The sequence below is a fragment of the Haliotis asinina genome, chromosome 10 (assembly GCF_037392515.1).
Source record: "Haliotis asinina isolate JCU_RB_2024 chromosome 10, JCU_Hal_asi_v2, whole genome shotgun sequence".
NCBI classification, from domain to species: domain Eukaryota; kingdom Metazoa; phylum Mollusca; class Gastropoda; order Lepetellida; family Haliotidae; genus Haliotis; species Haliotis asinina.
The window spans coordinates 56,322,141-56,336,852 of NC_090289.1; the positions used below are offsets into that span (position 1 = coordinate 56,322,141).

Genomic DNA, 14,712 nt, shown 5'->3' on the forward strand with positions numbered 1-14,712 from the left:
GTGGTCGACCTCAACATAATATTCAAACCTCCCATTTTCATGCACACGCATTGCAAGGACATCGCTGACGTGGATGACGGCGTCAGCTTGGAAACACTGCTAAACACTTACACTATACTTTTGATCTTGAAAATCACACAAAGAACGACAACAACAGGGTAATGGACGACCGCAGAGAGTAATTACCTCCCTTCTCTACACATTGTGCAAGTTCTATTTTGTGTATTGGAAATATTAACCCTGTCAATTCAGGGCGTAAGAAATTAGTCATTAGACTCATTGTGATGTTCCTCTCCACGGAAATCTTTAGTAAAAGGCGAAAGATTTATCCGAATGGATGAAGAGAAACCAGAGTTAACGTTACAGGCTCCTGTCTTCCCCTACTGAAAATATTTCATCACAACATGTAGGTGTCAGGACATGACTTGTAGCATTTAAATCAACTATTTGGCATTATTGTTTCTTTGATATAGAAAGGGTATCGACACAACCCTTCAATTGATATGATAAGGAGATTGAAGTTGAAAAGGGCTACATGCCGCTGTAGCTTGTCAAATAAATACGGACTTTGCGACTCCCGTGCCCGAGGCAGCCATTTTGAACGTTGGTTCGTCGTCATGTATAGTTCGTTATTGTGGTCGACCTCAACATAATATTCAAACCTCCCATTTTCATGCACACGCATTGCAAAGACATCGCTGACGTGGATGACGGCGTCAGCTTGGAAACACTGCTAAACACTTACACTATACTTTTGATCTTGAAAATCACACAAAGAACAACAACAACAGGGTAATGGACGACCGCAGAGAGTAATTACCTCCCTTCTCTACACATTGTGCAAGTTCTATTTTGTGTATTGGAAATATTAACCCTGTCAATTCAGGGCGTAAGAAATTAGTCATTAGACTCATTGTGATGTTCCTCTCCACGGAAATCTTTAGTAAAAGGCGAAAGATTTATCCGAATGGATGAAGAGAAACCAGAGTTAACGTTACAGGCTCCTGTCTTCCCCTACTGAAAATATTTCATCACAACATGTAGGTGTCAGGACATGACTTGTAGCATTTAAATCAACTATTTGGCATTATTGTTTCTTTGATATAGAAAGGGTATCGACACAACCCTTCAATTGATATGATAAGGAGATTGAAGTTGAAAAGGGCTACATGCCGCTGTAGCTTGTCAAATAAATACGGACTTTGCGACTCCCGTGCCCGAGGCAGCCATTTTGAACGTTGGTTCGTCGTCATGTATAGTTCGTTATTGTGGTCGACCTCAACATAATATTCAAACCTCCCATTTTCATGCACACGCATTGCAAAGACATCGCTGACGTGGATGACGGCGTCAGCTTGGAAACACTGCTAAACACTTACACTATACTTTTGATCTTGAAAATCACACAAAGAACGACAACAACAGGGTAATGGACGACCGCAGAGAGTAATTACCTCCCTTCTCTACACATTGTGCAAGTTCTATTTTGTGTATTGGAAATATTAACCCTGTCAATTCAGGGCGTAAGAAATTAGTCATTAGACTCATTGTGATGTTCCTCTCCACGGAAATCTTTAGTAAAAGGCGAAAGATTTATCCGAATGGATGAAGAGAAACCAGAGTTAACGTTACAGGCTCCTGTCTTCCCCTACTGAAAATATTTCATCACAACATGTAGGTGTCAGGACATGACTTGTAGCATTTAAATCAACTATTTGGCATTATTGTTTCTTTGATATAGAAAGGGTATCGACACAACCCTTCAATTGATATGATAAGGAGATTGAAGTTGAAAAGGGCTACATGCCGCTGTAGCTTGTCAAATAAATACGGACTTTGCGACTCCCGTGCCCGAGGCAGCCATTTTGAACGTTGGTTCGTCGTCATGTATAGTTCGTTATTGTGGTCGACCTCAACATAATATTCAAACCTCCCATTTTCATGCACACGCATTGCAAAGACATCGCTGACGTGGATGACGGCGTCAGCTTGGAAACACTGCTAAACACTTACACTATACTTTTGATCTTGAAAATCACACAAAGAACAACAACAACAGGGTAATGGACGACCGCAGAGAGTAATTACCTCCCTTCTCTACACATTGTGCAAGTTCTATTTTGTGTATTGGAAATATTAACCCTGTCAATTCAGGGCGTAAGAAATTAGTCATTAGACTCATTGTGATGTTCCTCTCCACGGAAATCTTTAGTAAAAGGCGAAAGATTTATCCGAATGGATGAAGAGAAACCAGAGTTAACGTTACAGGCTCCTGTCTTCCCCTACTGAAAATATTTCATCACAACATGTAGGTGTCAGGACATGACTTGTAGCATTTAAATCAACTATTTGGCATTATTGTTTCTTTGATATAGAAAGGGTATCGACACAACCCTTCAATTGATATGATAAGGAGATTGAAGTTGAAAAGGGCTACATGCCGCTGTAGCTTGTCAAATAAATACGGACTTTGCGACTCCCGTGCCCGAGGCAGCCATTTTGAACGTTGGTTCGTCGTCATGTATAGTTCGTTATTGTGGTCGACCTCAACATAATATTCAAACCTCCCATTTTCATGCACACGCATTGCAAAGACATCGCTGACGTGGATGACGGCGTCAGCTTGGAAACACTGCTAAACACTTACACTATACTTTTGATCTTGAAAATCACACAAAGAACGACAACAACAACAGGGTAATGGACGACCGCAGAGAGTAATTACCTCCCTTCTCTACACATTGTGCAAGTTCTATTTTGTGTATTGGAAATATTAACCCTGTCAATTCAGGGCGTAAGAAATTAGTCATTAGACTCATTGTGATGTTCCTCTCCACGGAAATCTTTAGTAAAAGGCGAAAGATTTATCCGAATGGATGAAGAGAAACCAGAGTTAACGTTACAGGCTCCTGTCGTCCCCTACTGAAAATATTTCATCACAACATGTAGGTGTCAGGACATGACTTGTAGCATTTAAATCAACTATTTGGCATTATTGTTTCTTTGATATAGAAAGGGTATCGACACAACCCTTCAATTGATATGATAAGGAGATTGAAGTTGAAAAGGGCTACATGCCGCTGTAGCTTGTCAAATAAATACGGACTTTGCGACTCCCGTGCCCGAGGCAGCCATTTTGAACGTTGGTTCGTCGTCATGTATAGTTCGTTATTGTGGTCGACCTCAACATAATATTCAAACCTCCCATTTTCATGCACACGCATTGCAAGGACATCGCTGACGTGGATGACGGCGTCAGCTTGGAAACACTGCTAAACACTTACACTATACTTTTGATCTTGAAAATCACACAAAGAACGACAACAACAGGGTAATGGACGACCGCAGAGAGTAATTACCTCCCTTCTCTACACATTGTGCAAGTTCTATTTTGTGTATTGGAAATATTAACCCTGTCAATTCAGGGCGTAAGAAATTAGTCATTAGACTCATTGTGATGTTCCTCTCCACGGAAATCTTTAGTAAAAGGCGAAAGATTTATCCGAATGGATGAAGAGAAACCAGAGTTAACGTTACACGCTCCTGTCTTCCCCTTCTGAAAATATTTCATCACAACATGTAGGTGTCAGGACATGACTTGTAGCATTTAAATCAACTATTTGGCATTATTGTTTCTTTGATATAGAAAGGGTATCGACACAACCCTTCAATTGATATGATAAGGAGATTGAAGTTGAAAAGGGCTACATGCCGCTGTAGCTTGTCAAATAAATACGGACTTTGCGACTCCCGTGCCCGAGGCAGCCATTTTGAACGTTGGTTCGTCGTCATGTATAGTTCGTTATTGTGGTCGACCTCAACATAATATTCAAACCTCCCATTTTCATGCACACGCATTGCAAAGACATCGCTGACGTGGATGACGGCGTCAGCTTGGAAACACTGCTAAACACTTACACTATACTTTTGATCTTGAAAATCACACAAAGAACAACAACAACAGGGTAATGGACGACCGCAGAGAGTAATTACCTCCCTTCTCTACACATTGTGCAAGTTCTATTTTGTGTATTGGAAATATTAACCCTGTCAATTCAGGGCGTAAGAAATTAGTCATTAGACTCATTGTGATGTTCCTCTCCACGGAAATCTTTAGTAAAAGGCGAAAGATTTATCCGAATGGATGAAGAGAAACCAGAGTTAACGTTACAGGCTCCTGTCTTCCCCTACTGAAAATATTTCATCACAACATGTAGGTGTCAGGACATGACTTGTAGCATTTAAATCAACTATTTGGCATTATTGTTTCTTTGATATAGAAAGGGTATCGACACAACCCTTCAATTGATATGATAAGGAGATTGAAGTTGAAAAGGGCTACATGCCGCTGTAGCTTGTCAAATAAATACGGACTTTGCGACTCCCGTGCCCGAGGCAGCCATTTTGAACGTTGGTTCGTCGTCATGTATAGTTCGTTATTGTGGTCGACCTCAACATAATATTCAAACCTCCCATTTTCATGCACACGCATTGCAAAGACATCGCTGACGTGGATGACGGCGTCAGCTTGGAAACACTGCTAAACACTTACACTATACTTTTGATCTTGAAAATCACACAAACAACAACAACAGGGTAATGGACGACCGCAGAGAGTAATTACCTCCCTTCTCTACACATTGTGCAAGTTCTATTTTGTGTATTGGAAATATTAACCCTGTCAATTCAGGGCGTAAGAAATTAGTCATTAGACTCATTGTGATGTTCCTCTCCACGGAAATCTTTAGTAAAAGGCGAAAGATTTATCCGAATGGATGAAGAGAAACCAGAGTTAACGTTACAGGCTCCTATCTTCCCCTACTGAAAATATTTCATCACAACATGTAGGTGTCAGGACATGACTTGTAGCATTTAAATCAACTATTTGGCATTATTTTTTTTTTATATAGAAAGGGTATCGACACAACCCTTCAATTGATATGATAAGGAGATTGAAGTTGAAAAGGGCTACATGCCGCTGTAGCTTGTCAAATAAATACGGACTTTGCGACTCCCGTGCCCGAGGCAGCCATTTTGAACGTTGGTTCGTCGTCATGTATAGTTCGTTATTGTGGTGGACCTCAACATAATATTCAAACCTCCCATTTTCATGCACACGCATTGCAAGGACATCGCTGACGTGGATGACGGCGTCAGCTTGGAAACACTGCTAAACACTTACACTATACTTTTGATCTTGAAAATCACACAAACAACAACAACAGGGTAATGGACGACCGCAGAGAGTAATTACCTCCCTTCTCTACACATTGTGCAAGTTCTATTTTGTGTATTGGAAATATTAACCCTGTCAATTCAGGGCGTAAGAAATTAGTCATTAGACTCATTGTGATGTTCCTCTCCACGGAAATCTTTAGTAAAAGGCGAAAGATTTATCCGAATGGATGAAGAGAAACCAGAGTTAACGTTACAGGCTCCTGTCTTCCCCTACTGAAAATATTTCATCACAACATGTAGGTGTCAGGACATGACTTGTAGCATTTAAATCAACTATTTGGCATTATTGTTTCTTTGATATAGAAAGGGTATCGACACAACCCTTCAATTGATATGATAAGGAGATTGAAGTTGAAAAGGGCTACATGCCGCTGTAGCTTGTCAAATAAATACGGACTTTGCGACTCCCGTGCCCGAGGCAGCCATTTTGAACGTTGGTTCGTCGTCATGTATAGTTCGTTATTGTGGTCGACCTCAACATAATATTCAAACCTCCCATTTTCATACACACGCATTGCAAGGACATCGCTGACGTGGATGACGGCGTCAGCTTGGAAACACTGCTAAACACTTACACTATACTTTTGATCTTGAAAATCACACCAACAGCAACAACAGGGTAATGGACGACCGAAGAGAGTAATTACCTCCCTTCTCTACACATTGTGCAAGTTCTATTTTGTGTATTGGAAATATTAACCCTGTCAATTCAGGGCGTAAGAAATTAGTCATTAGACTCATTGTGATGTTCCTCTCCACGGAAATCTTTAGTAAAAGGCGAAAGATTTATCCGAATGGATGAAGAGAAACCGGAGTTAACGTTACAGGCTCCTGTCTTCCCCTACTGAAAATATTTCATCACAACATGTAGGTGTCAGGACATGACTTGTAGCATTTAAATCAACTATTTGGCATTATTGTTTCTTTGATATAGAAAGGGTATCGACACAACCCTTCAATTGATATGATAAGGAGATTGAAGTTGAAAAGGGCTACATGCCGCTGTAGCTTGTCAAATAAATACGGACTTTGCGACTCCCGTGCCCGAGGCAGCCATTTTGAACGTTGGTTCGTCGTCATGTATAGTTCGTTATTGTGGTCGACCTCAACATAATATTCAAACCTCCCATTTTCATGCACACGCATTTCAAGGACATCGCTGACGTGGATGACGGCGTCAGCTTGGAAACACTGCTAAACACTTACACTATACTTTTGATCTTGAAAATCACACAAACAACAACAACAGGGTAATGGACGACCGCAGAGAGTAATTACCTCCCTTCTCTACACATTGTGCAAGTTCTATTTTGTGTATTGGAAATATTAACCCTGTCAATTCAGGGCGTAAGAAATTAGTCATTAGACTCATTGTGATGTTCCTCTCCACGGAAATCTTTAGTAAAAGGCGAAAGATTTATCCGAATGGATGAAGAGAAACCAGAGTTAACGTTACAGGCTCCTGTCTTCCCCTACTGAAAATATTTCATCACAACATGTAGGTGTCAGGACATGACTTGTAGCATTTAAATCAACTATTTGGCATTATTGTTTCTTTGATATAGAAAGGGTATCGACACAACCCTTCAATTGATATGATAAGGAGATTGAAGTTGAAAAGGGCTACATGCCGCTGTAGCTTGTCAAATAAATACGGACTTTGCGACTCCCGTGCCCGAGGCAGCCATTTTGAACGTTGGTTCGTAGTCATGTATAGTTCGTTATTGTGGTGGACCTCAACATAATATTCAAACCTCCCATTTTCATGCACACGCATTGCAAAGACATCGCTGACGTGGATGACGGCGTCAGCTTGGAAACACTGCTAAACACTTACACTATACTTTTGATCTTGAAAATCACACAAACAACAACAACAGGGTAATGGACGACCGCAGAGAGTAATTACCTCCCTTCTCTACACATTGTGCAAGTATTATTTTGTGTATTGGAAATATTAACCCTGTCAATTCAGGGCGTAAGAAATTAGTCATTAGACTCATTGTGATGTTCCTCTCCACGGAAATCTTTAGTAAAAGGCGAAAGATTTATCCGAATGGATGAAGAGAAACCAGAGTTAACGTTACAGGCTCCTGTCTTCCCCTACTGAAAATATTTCATCACAACATGTAGGTGTCAGGACATGACTTGTAGCATTTAAATCAACTATTTGGCATTATTGTTTCTTTGATATAGAAAGGGTATCGACACAACCCTTCAATTGATATGATAAGGAGATTGAAGTTGAAAAGGGCTACATGCCGCTGTAGCTTGTCAAATAAATACGGACTTTGCGACTCCCGTGCCCGAGGCAGCCATTTTGAACGTTGGTTCGTCGTCATGTATAGTTCGTTATTGTGGTCGACCTCAACATAATATTCAAACCTCCCATTTTCATGCACACGCATTGCAAAGACATCGCTGACATATGGATGACGGCGTCAGCTTGGAAACACTGCTAAACACTTACACTATACTTTTGATCTTGAAAATCACACAAACAACAACAACAGGGTAATGGACGACCGAAGAGAGTAATTACCTCCCTTCTCTACACATTGTGCAAGTTCTATTTTGTGTATTGGAAATATTAACCCTGTCAATTCAGGGCGTAAGAAATTAGTCATTAGACTCATTGTGATGTTCCTCTCCACGGAAATCTTTAGTAAAAGGCGAAAGATTTATCCGAATGGATGAAGAGAAACCAGAGTTAACGTTACAGGCTCCTGTCTTCCCCTACTGAAAATATTTCATCACAACATGTAGGTGTCAGGACATGACTTGTAGCATTTAAATCAACTATTTGGCATTATTGTTTCTTTGATATAGAAAGGGTATCGACACAACCCTTCAATTGATATGATAAGGAGATTGAAGTTGAAAAGGGCTACATGCCGCTGTAGCTTGTCAAATAAATACGGACTTTGCGACTCCCGTGCCCGAGGCAGCCATTTTGAACGTTGGTTCGTCGTCATGTATAGTTCGTTATTGTGGTCGACCTCAACATAATATTCAAACCTCCCATTTTCATGCACACGCATTGCAAAGACATCGCTGACGTGGATGACGGCGTCAGCTTGGAAACACTGCTAAACACTTACACTATACTTTTGATCTTGAAAATCACACAAACAACAACAACAGGGTAATGGACGACCGCAGAGAGTAATTACCTCCCTTCTCTACACATTGTGCAAGTTCTATTTTGTGTATTGGAAATATTAACCCTGTCAATTCAGGGCGTAAGAAATTAGTCATTAGACTCATTGTGATGTTCCTCTCCACGGAAATCTTTAGTAAAAGGCGAAAGATTTATCCGAATGGATGAAGAGAAACCAGAGTTAACGTTACAGGCTCCTGTCTTCCCCTACTGAAAATATTTCATCACAACATGTAGGTGTCAGGACATGACTTGTAGCATTTAAATCAACTATTTGGCATTATTGTTTCTTTGATATAGAAAGGGTATCGACACAACCCTTCAATTGATATGATAAGGAGATTGAAGTTGAAAAGGGCTACATGCCGCTGTAGCTTGTCAAATAAATACGGACTTTGCGACTCCCGTGCCCGAGGCAGCCATTTTGAACGTTGGTTCGTCGTCATGTATAGTTCGTTATTGTGGTCGACCTCAACATAATATTCAAACCTCCCATTTTCATGCACACGCATTGCAAAGACATCGCTGACATATGGATGACGGCGTCAGCTTGGAAACACTGCTAAACACTTACACTATACTTTTGATCTTGAAAATCACACAAACAACAACAACAGGGTAATGGACGACCGCAGAGAGTAATTACCTCCCTTCTCTACACATTGTGCAAGTTCTATTTTGTGTATTGGAAATATTAACCCTGTCAATTCAGGGCGTAAGAAATTAGTCATTAGACTCATTGTGATGTTCCTCTCCACGGAAATCTTTAGTAAAAGGCGAAAGATTTATCCGAATGGATGAAGAGAAACCAGAGTTAACGTTACAGGCTCCTGTCTTCCCTACTGAAAATATTTCATCACAACATGTAGTTGTCAGGACATGACTTGTAGCATTTAAATCAACTATTTGGCATTATTGTTTCTTTGATATAGAAAGGGTATCGACACAACCCTTCAATTGATATGATAAGGAGATTGAAGTTGAAAAGGGCTACATGCCGCTGTAGCTTGTCAAATAAATACGGACTTTGCGACTCCCGTGCCCGAGGCAGCCATTTTGAACGTTGGTTCGTCGTCATGTATAGTTCGTTATTGTGGTCGACCTCAACATAATATTCAAACCTCCCATTCTCATGCACACGCATTGCAAAGACATCGCTGACGTGGATGACGGCGTCAGCTTGGAAACACTGCTAAACACTTACACTATACTTTTGATCTTGAAAATCACACAAACAACAACAACAGGGTAATGGACGACCGAAGAGAGTAATTACCTCCCTTCTCTACACATTGTGCAAGTTCTATTTTGTGTATTGGAAATATTAACCCTGTCAATTCAGGGCGTAAGAAATTAGTCATTAGACTCATTGTGATGTTCCTCTCCACGGAAATCTTTAGTAAAAGGCGAAAGATTTATCCGAATGGATGAAGAGAAACCAGAGTTAACGTTACAGGCTCCTGTCTTCCCCTACTGAAAATATTTCATCACAACATGTAGGTGTCAGGACATGACTTGTAGCATTTAAATCAACTATTTGGCATTATTGTTTCTTTGATATAGAAAGGGTATCGACACAACCCTTCAATTGATATGATAAGGAGATTGAAGTTGAAAAGGGCTACATGCCGCTGTAGCTTGTCAAATAAATACGGACTTTGCGACTCCCGTGCCCGAGGCAGCCATTTTGAACGTTGGTTCGTCGTCATGTATAGTTCGTTATTGTGGTCGACCTCAACATAATATTCAAACCTCCCATTTTCATGCACACGCATTGCAAAGACATCGCTGACGTGGATGACGGCGTCAGCTTGGAAACACTGCTAAACACTTACACTATACTTTTGATCTTGAAAATCACACAAACAACAACAACAACAGGGTAATGGACGACCGCAGAGAGTAATTACCTCCCTTCTCTACACATTGTGCAAGTTCTATTTTGTGTATTGGAAATATTAACCCTGTCAATTCAGGGCGTAAGAAATTAGTCATTAGACTCATTGTGATGTTCCTCTCCACGGAAATCTTTAGTAAAAGGCGAAAGATTTATCCGAGTGGATGAAGAGAAACCAGAGTTAACGTTACAGGCTCCTGTCTTCCCCTACTGAAAATATTTCATCACAACATGTAGGTGTCAGGACATGACTTGTAGCATTTAAATCAACTATTTGGCATTATTGTTTCTTTGATATAGAAAGGGTATCGACACAACCCTTCAATTGATATGATAAGGAGATTGAAGTTGAAAAGGGCTACATGCCGCTGTAGCTTGTCAAATAAATACGGACTTTGCGACTCCCGTGCCCGAGGCAGCCATTTTGAACGTTGGTTCGTCGTCATGTATAGTTCGTTATTGTGGTCGACCTCAACATAATATTCAAACCTCCCATTCTCATGCACACGCATTGCAAAGACATCGCTGACGTGGATGACGGCGTCAGCTTGGAAACACTGCTAAACACTTACACTATACTTTTGATCTTGAAAATCACACAAACAACAACAACAGGGTAATGGACGACCGAAGAGAGTAATTACCTCCCTTCTCTACACATTGTGCAAGTTCTATTTTGTGTATTGGAAATATTAACCCTGTCAATTCAGGGCGTAAGAAATTAGTCATTAGACTCATTGTGATGTTCCTCTCCACGGAAATCTTTAGTAAAAGGCGAAAGATTTATCCGAATGGATGAAGAGAAACCAGAGTTAACGTTACAGGCTCCTGTCTTCCCCTACTGAAAATATTTCATCACAACATGTAGGTGTCAGGACATGACTTGTAGCATTTAAATCAACTATTTGGCATTATTGTTTCTTTGATATAGAAAGGGTATCGACACAACCCTTCAATTGATATGATAAGGAGATTGAAGTTGAAAAGGGCTACATGCCGCTGTAGCTTGTCAAATAAATACGGACTTTGCGACTCCCGTGCCCGAGGCAGCCATTTTGAACGTTGGTTCGTCGTCATGTATAGTTCGTTATTGTGGTCGACCTCAACATAATATTCAAACCTCCCATTTTCATGCACACGCATTGCAAAGACATCGCTGACGTGGATGACGGCGTCAGCTTGGAAACACTGCTAAACACTTACACTATACTTTTGATCTTGAAAATCACACAAACAACAACAACAACAGGGTAATGGACGACCGCAGAGAGTAACTACCTCCCTTCTCTACACATTGTGCAAGTTCTATTTTGTGTATTGGAAATATTAACCCTGTCAATTCAGGGCGTAAGAAATTAGTCATTAGACTCATTGTGATGTTCCTCTCCACGGAAATCTTTAGTAAAAGGCGAAAGATTTATCCGAATGGATGAAGAGAAACCAGAGTTAACGTTACAGGCTCCTGTCTTCCCCTACTGAAAATATTTCATCACAACATGTAGGTGTCAGGACATGACTTGTAGCATTTAAATAAACTATTTGGCATTATTGTTTCTTTGATATAGAAAGGGTATCGACACAACCCTTCAATTGATATGATAAGGAGATTGAAGTTGAAAAGGGCTACATGCCGCTGTAGCTTGTCAAATAAATACGGACTTTGCGACTCCCGTGCCCGAGGCAGCCATTTTGAACGTTGGTTCGTCGTCATGTATAGTTCGTTATTGTGGTCGACCTCAACATAATATTCAAACCTCCCATTCTCATGCACACGCATTGCAAAGACATCGCTGACGTGGATGACGGCGTCAGCTTGGAAACACTGCTAAACACTTACACTATACTTTTGATCTTGAAAATCACACAAACAACAACAACAGGGTAATGGACGACCGAAGAGAGTAATTACCTCCCTTCTCTACACATTGTGCAAGTTCTATTTTGTGTATTGGAAATATTAACCCTGTCAATTCAGGGCGTAAGAAATTAGTCATTAGACTCATTGTGATGTTCCTCTCCACGGAAATCTTTAGTAAAAGGCGAAAGATTTATCCGAATGGATGAAGAGAAACCAGAGTTAACGTTACAGGCTCCTGTCTTCCCCTACTGAAAATATTTCATCACAACATGTAGGTGTCAGGACATGACTTGTAGCATTTAAATCAACTATTTGGCATTATTGTTTCTTTGATATAGAAAGGGTATCGACACAACCCTTCAATTGATATGATAAGGAGATTGAAGTTGAAAAGGGCTACATGCCGCTGTAGCTTGTCAAATAAATACGGACTTTGCGACTCCCGTGCCCGAGGCAGCCATTTTGAACGTTGGTTCGTCGTCATGTATAGTTCGTTATTGTGGTCGACCTCAACATAATATTCAAACCTCCCATTTTCATGCACACGCATTGCAAAGACATCGCTGACGTGGATGACGGCGTCAGCTTGGAAACACTGCTAAACACTTACACTATACTTTTGATCTTGAAAATCACACAAACAACAACAACAACAGGGTAATGGACGACCGCAGAGAGTAATTACCTCCCTTCTCTACACATTGTGCAAGTTCTATTTTGTGTATTGGAAATATTAACCCTGTCAATTCAGGGCGTAAGAAATTAGTCATTAGACTCATTGTGATGTTCCTCTCCACGGAAATCTTTAGTAAAAGGCGAAAGATTTATCCGAGTGGATGAAGAGAAACCAGAGTTAACGTTACAGGCTCCTGTCTTCCCCTACTGAAAATATTTCATCACAACATGTAGGTGTCAGGACATGACTTGTAGCATTTAAATCAACTATTTGGCATTATTGTTTCTTTGATATAGAAAGGGTATCGACACAACCCTTCAATTGATATGATAAGGAGATTGAAGTTGAAAAGGGCTACATGCCGCTGTAGCTTGTCAAATAAATACGGACTTTGCGACTCCCGTGCCCGAGGCAGCCATTTTGAACGTTGGTTCGTCGTCATGTATAGTTCGTTATTGTGGTCGACCTCAACATAATATTCAAACCTCCCATTCTCATGCACACGCATTGCAAAGACATCGCTGACGTGGATGACGGCGTCAGCTTGGAAACACTGCTAAACACTTACACTATACTTTTGATCTTGAAAATCACACAAACAACAACAACAGGGTAATGGACGACCGAAGAGAGTAATTACCTCCCTTCTCTACACATTGTGCAAGTTCTATTTTGTGTATTGGAAATATTAACCCTGTCAATTCAGGGCGTAAGAAATTAGTCATTAGACTCATTGTGATGTTCCTCTCCACGGAAATCTTTAGTAAAAGGCGAAAGATTTATCCGAATGGATGAAGAGAAACCAGAGTTAACGTTACAGGCTCCTGTCTTCCCCTACTGAAAATATTTCATCACAACATGTAGGTGTCAGGACATGACTTGTAGCATTTAAATCAACTATTTGGCATTATTGTTTCTTTGATATAGAAAGGGTATCGACACAACCCTTCAATTGATATGATAAGGAGATTGAAGTTGAAAAGGGCTACATGCCGCTGTAGCTTGTCAAATAAATACGGACTTTGCGACTCCCGTGCCCGAGGCAGCCATTTTGAACGTTGGTTCGTCGTCATGTATAGTTCGTTATTGTGGTCGACCTCAACATAATATTCAAACCTCCCATTTTCATGCACACGCATTGCAAAGACATCGCTGACGTGGATGACGGCGTCAGCTTGGAAACACTGCTAAACACTTACACTATACTTTTGATCTTGAAAATCACACAAACAACAACAACAACAGGGTAATGGACGACCGCAGAGAGTAATTACCTCCCTTCTCTACACATTGTGCAAGTTCTATTTTGTGTATTGGAAATATTAACCCTGTCAATTCAGGGCGTAAGAAATTAGTCATTAGACTCATTGTGATGTTCCTCTCCACGGAAATCTTTAGTAAAAGGCGAAAGATTTATCCGAATGGATGAAGAGAAACCAGAGTTAACGTTACAGGCTCCTGTCTTCCCCTACTGAAAATATTTCATCACAACATGTAGGTGTCAGGACATGACTTGTAGCATTTAAATCAACTATTTGGCATTATTGTTTCTTTGATATAGAAAGGGTATCGACACAACCCTTCAATTGATATGATAAGGAGATTGAAGTTGAAAAGGGCTACATGCCGCTGTAGCTTGTCAAATAAATACGGACTTTGCGACTCCTGTGCCCGAGGCAGCCATTTTAAACGTTGGTTCGTCGTCATGTATAGTTCGTTATTGTGGTCGACCTCAACATAATATTCAAACCTCCCATTCTCATGCACACGCATTGCAAAGACATCGCTGACGTGGATGACGGCGTCAGCTTGGAAACACTGCTAAACACTTACACTATACTTTTGATCTTGAAAATCACACAAACAACAACAACAGGGTAATG

General features: G+C 40.6%; 23 non-coding genes across 23 annotated transcripts; all 23 read right to left on the reverse strand.

Moving 5' to 3' along the window:
* Positions 1-236: 236 nt before the first annotated feature.
* LOC137254952 (U5 spliceosomal RNA) lies at positions 237-357 on the reverse strand. Its single transcript, XR_010954310.1, has one exon. It is a non-coding gene; the product is annotated as a U5 spliceosomal RNA (small nuclear RNA).
* A 513-nt stretch (positions 358-870) lies between these two features.
* On the reverse strand, positions 871-991 carry LOC137254953 (U5 spliceosomal RNA). The gene has a single exon (XR_010954311.1). It is a non-coding gene; the product is annotated as a U5 spliceosomal RNA (small nuclear RNA).
* A 513-nt stretch (positions 992-1,504) lies between these two features.
* On the reverse strand, positions 1,505-1,625 carry LOC137254954 (U5 spliceosomal RNA). Its single transcript, XR_010954312.1, has one exon. It is a non-coding gene; the product is annotated as a U5 spliceosomal RNA (small nuclear RNA).
* A 513-nt stretch (positions 1,626-2,138) lies between these two features.
* LOC137254955 (U5 spliceosomal RNA) lies at positions 2,139-2,259 on the reverse strand. Its single transcript, XR_010954313.1, has one exon. It is a non-coding gene; the product is annotated as a U5 spliceosomal RNA (small nuclear RNA).
* Positions 2,260-2,775: 516 nt separating this feature from the next.
* Positions 2,776-2,896, reverse strand: LOC137254956 (U5 spliceosomal RNA). Its single transcript, XR_010954314.1, has one exon. It is a non-coding gene; the product is annotated as a U5 spliceosomal RNA (small nuclear RNA).
* Positions 2,897-3,409: 513 nt separating this feature from the next.
* LOC137254957 (U5 spliceosomal RNA) lies at positions 3,410-3,530 on the reverse strand. The gene has a single exon (XR_010954315.1). It is a non-coding gene; the product is annotated as a U5 spliceosomal RNA (small nuclear RNA).
* Positions 3,531-4,043: 513 nt separating this feature from the next.
* Positions 4,044-4,164, reverse strand: LOC137254958 (U5 spliceosomal RNA). Its single transcript, XR_010954316.1, has one exon. It is a non-coding gene; the product is annotated as a U5 spliceosomal RNA (small nuclear RNA).
* Positions 4,165-4,674: 510 nt separating this feature from the next.
* LOC137254959 (U5 spliceosomal RNA) lies at positions 4,675-4,795 on the reverse strand. Its single transcript, XR_010954317.1, has one exon. It is a non-coding gene; the product is annotated as a U5 spliceosomal RNA (small nuclear RNA).
* Positions 4,796-5,304: 509 nt separating this feature from the next.
* Positions 5,305-5,425, reverse strand: LOC137254961 (U5 spliceosomal RNA). The gene has a single exon (XR_010954319.1). It is a non-coding gene; the product is annotated as a U5 spliceosomal RNA (small nuclear RNA).
* A 510-nt stretch (positions 5,426-5,935) lies between these two features.
* On the reverse strand, positions 5,936-6,056 carry LOC137255114 (U5 spliceosomal RNA). Its single transcript, XR_010954463.1, has one exon. It is a non-coding gene; the product is annotated as a U5 spliceosomal RNA (small nuclear RNA).
* Positions 6,057-6,566: 510 nt separating this feature from the next.
* Positions 6,567-6,687, reverse strand: LOC137254962 (U5 spliceosomal RNA). The gene has a single exon (XR_010954320.1). It is a non-coding gene; the product is annotated as a U5 spliceosomal RNA (small nuclear RNA).
* Positions 6,688-7,197: 510 nt separating this feature from the next.
* LOC137254963 (U5 spliceosomal RNA) lies at positions 7,198-7,318 on the reverse strand. The gene has a single exon (XR_010954321.1). It is a non-coding gene; the product is annotated as a U5 spliceosomal RNA (small nuclear RNA).
* A 512-nt stretch (positions 7,319-7,830) lies between these two features.
* On the reverse strand, positions 7,831-7,951 carry LOC137254964 (U5 spliceosomal RNA). The gene has a single exon (XR_010954322.1). It is a non-coding gene; the product is annotated as a U5 spliceosomal RNA (small nuclear RNA).
* Positions 7,952-8,461: 510 nt separating this feature from the next.
* On the reverse strand, positions 8,462-8,582 carry LOC137254965 (U5 spliceosomal RNA). Its single transcript, XR_010954323.1, has one exon. It is a non-coding gene; the product is annotated as a U5 spliceosomal RNA (small nuclear RNA).
* A 512-nt stretch (positions 8,583-9,094) lies between these two features.
* Positions 9,095-9,215, reverse strand: LOC137254967 (U5 spliceosomal RNA). Its single transcript, XR_010954324.1, has one exon. It is a non-coding gene; the product is annotated as a U5 spliceosomal RNA (small nuclear RNA).
* Positions 9,216-9,724: 509 nt separating this feature from the next.
* Positions 9,725-9,845, reverse strand: LOC137254968 (U5 spliceosomal RNA). The gene has a single exon (XR_010954325.1). It is a non-coding gene; the product is annotated as a U5 spliceosomal RNA (small nuclear RNA).
* Positions 9,846-10,358: 513 nt separating this feature from the next.
* LOC137255101 (U5 spliceosomal RNA) lies at positions 10,359-10,479 on the reverse strand. Its single transcript, XR_010954450.1, has one exon. It is a non-coding gene; the product is annotated as a U5 spliceosomal RNA (small nuclear RNA).
* A 510-nt stretch (positions 10,480-10,989) lies between these two features.
* LOC137254969 (U5 spliceosomal RNA) lies at positions 10,990-11,110 on the reverse strand. Its single transcript, XR_010954326.1, has one exon. It is a non-coding gene; the product is annotated as a U5 spliceosomal RNA (small nuclear RNA).
* A 513-nt stretch (positions 11,111-11,623) lies between these two features.
* LOC137254970 (U5 spliceosomal RNA) lies at positions 11,624-11,744 on the reverse strand. Its single transcript, XR_010954327.1, has one exon. It is a non-coding gene; the product is annotated as a U5 spliceosomal RNA (small nuclear RNA).
* Positions 11,745-12,254: 510 nt separating this feature from the next.
* Positions 12,255-12,375, reverse strand: LOC137254971 (U5 spliceosomal RNA). The gene has a single exon (XR_010954328.1). It is a non-coding gene; the product is annotated as a U5 spliceosomal RNA (small nuclear RNA).
* Positions 12,376-12,888: 513 nt separating this feature from the next.
* LOC137255103 (U5 spliceosomal RNA) lies at positions 12,889-13,009 on the reverse strand. Its single transcript, XR_010954452.1, has one exon. It is a non-coding gene; the product is annotated as a U5 spliceosomal RNA (small nuclear RNA).
* A 510-nt stretch (positions 13,010-13,519) lies between these two features.
* LOC137254973 (U5 spliceosomal RNA) lies at positions 13,520-13,640 on the reverse strand. The gene has a single exon (XR_010954330.1). It is a non-coding gene; the product is annotated as a U5 spliceosomal RNA (small nuclear RNA).
* Positions 13,641-14,153: 513 nt separating this feature from the next.
* LOC137254974 (U5 spliceosomal RNA) lies at positions 14,154-14,274 on the reverse strand. Its single transcript, XR_010954331.1, has one exon. It is a non-coding gene; the product is annotated as a U5 spliceosomal RNA (small nuclear RNA).
* Positions 14,275-14,712: the final 438 nt, after the last annotated feature.